The sequence below is a fragment of the Aptenodytes forsteri genome, unplaced genomic scaffold (genome assembly GCF_000699145.1).
Source record: "Aptenodytes forsteri isolate BGI_AS27 unplaced genomic scaffold, ASM69914v1 Scaffold390, whole genome shotgun sequence".
In the NCBI taxonomy this organism is placed as follows: Eukaryota; Metazoa; Chordata; class Aves; order Sphenisciformes; family Spheniscidae; genus Aptenodytes; species Aptenodytes forsteri.
This window is the reverse complement of record NW_008795631.1, coordinates 246657-249189: the sequence shown is the minus strand read 5'-3', so window position 1 is coordinate 249189 and position 2533 is coordinate 246657.

The window sequence follows — 2533 nt, the reverse complement described above, 5'->3', positions numbered from 1 at the left end:
TAGGTGCTGGGCTTCGCCCCGGTGTCCCACCACTCTCCCGGCCTCAGGGGTCCAGGGCTGCCCGTGGCCACCTGGGTGCGGGGACGGTGGCATGTCCCCTCCCCAGACACCCCCTGAGCTGGGAGATGCTGGGGACCTCGCCCTGTGCCAGCGCGGTGGTGGGGACACGTGGGTGACGGATGGCTCTGGTGGGACCGGCGCGGGAGCGCCTTCACACGTGGCTGCCAAGGACGAGGGAAGGCAATGGCCTGGATCCGTCCCTGTGCCATACCACGTGCCCCGGGCCAGGTCCCGAGACTGGCGTGGATGTGGGGTGCCAGCTGTCCCCACCCTGGGGGACACCATGGGGTTGTGGGTGGGTCCAGGCCAGCCTGGAGGGAGCAGACACCCATGGGTGCACCCCGGCAGGGCTTGAGGCCGGCGCTGGCTCTGCGCCGGGATGAGCTGCCCATGGGGGGACAGGCGGGTGCAGCCACCACGGCAGCACCGGGAGGGACCAGCCTCCTCAGAGGCGCCCCGGAGCCAGCTGTGCTCTGGCACCACCGGGGCGGTGGCAGCTGTGCGGGTGCCCACCATGGCGGGTGTCACAGGCTTGTGCGCCATGTCTCAGCGGGGCCGGGGCTGGCACGGCTCCGCCACCTGCTCCCTCTGCCCGGTGCCACCGGGGATGGGCACTGTCCTGGTGCCCGTGTGCCAGCGGCATCCTTGTGCCGGGGCGGAGGTGGCGAGGCGGGAAGGTCCTAAGGGGCGAGACCACGAGGACGTAGCTCCGTGTCCCTGTGTCCTTCCCGTACCCGGAGGCTGCTTCCGTCCTCCAAACCTCCTCGGCCCATCCCTGGGCGCCAGCTCCGGGGGCCGTGGGAGGACAACCCGCAGCGGCTGGCCAGGCTTTCGCAACCCGCCGTGGGGACAGGGCTGGTTTGGGGGCTCCCGTGGTGGCCCCGTCGCCTCCCCGCAGTCCCACGCACCGGCTTTGGCACCAGCCAGGGCCCGTGGGTCAGCAGCCAGAGCTGTGTGCCGGGCCTGGTGTTATTTGCAATTAAGCGGTTCGTTTTTAGCAGCTAGCTCTGCTGAATATTCAGCGGCGGTCGTGCAGCCTGTTGAATATGCATGAGCTGGGGTTGCCAGGCTGGGGGCTGCGCCGCCTTGGCTGGGTCTTTCCTGCAGCCGTTTCCTGGGAGGTGCTTTTGTGGGGTGCCGGGGTGATGCTGGGGCTGAACCGGGGCCAATTCCAGGCAGGAATTATGTCCCCAGCCTGCCCGGAGTGTGGCCCTGCCACCACCCTGCTCGTGTCCCCAAGCTGCGGGCGATGGGGCTGGTGTGAGACCCCAAACCAGCCTCCTCTTCCGGGTGCTACCCATCCGGGTGCTACCCATCGGGGGTGACAGGGCAGGGATGGGATGCGGAGACCCGGTCGGGGATGGCTGGGGCCCGGGGAACTCCGGGCGGGCCTTGGTGTTCACAGCCGCATCCGGATCTCCCCCTTTCCCCCCCCCGAAACGGCTGCTCTGCTCCCACCGCCCCAGTGGGTTTGGGGGTGGGAGCGTGGCCCCGCCGAGGCCTGGCTGCATCCGCACCTCAGTTCCCCAGCACTGTGCTCAGCCCCACCTAAACGAGCCGGAGTTAATGAGCTATTTGCAGGCAGATTCCTGGTCTGGGCTGGAAAGGAACGCTGCAATGGAGTAATGAAGAGGTGGGGAGGAGGTTTGGGGGTCACAAAGGGGGGTCTCTCCCATCCTCCCACTCCGGCCTGGCTGTGCAAAAGCCCCACGGGTGAAGCTGCCTGCCTGGTGTGCGCCGGTGTGCCGGTGACACGCTCACCCCGTGGGCATCCCCGTGGGAGCACGTGGCATGCAGGGCTCACGACAGGTGGGAGACGGGGGGAGATTTGGAAGCCCTGCCCCATGGCTGTGGGGTCAACCCCCCCCCCCCCGCCAAAATGGGTCCTTCATGTGTCAGCTGCATCGCTGGGGACCAGAGCACGGGGACACCCATGTCTCGGGTGGCGGCTGCACCCGGCATGGATCCCCCGTGGGGCCAGATCCCCACTTTGGGGATTCCTGGGCACTTGAGGGGGGGGTCTCAGAGGTGAGCACCCACCCTTCAGTCCCTGCTGGGGTCTGCTGGCCGTCCCCACCTACCAGGGCCTTGTCGCTGGGGACACGGGGACAGTTGTCCCTGTGGGTGCTGCCCTGTCCCCTCCACGGCGGTGGCCGCGCCGTTTTTTTTTAGAGACCAGGAGCGCAACAAAGCCCGCGGCGTGGGGGGCACCGTGGGGAGGGGGTGGCTGGGTGTGGGCTTTCCCCGTGGTTGCCCGGGTGGGAGCCTGTGCTGTGCGTGTCTGTCCCCACGCGGTGGCACTGTGTGGCCGTGGCACGGGAGCTGGAGGCAAAAACAGGGCGAGGATGTTCAAAGCCTCGGGGGTCTCGCTGCACTCAGTGGGTCGGGTCTCGTGGGGGGCTCAGGGTGGGCACCCACCGGCAGAGCTGCTGAGAGGGTTTGGGGTGTCCGGGGGGACCCCAGGGAGCTCGCT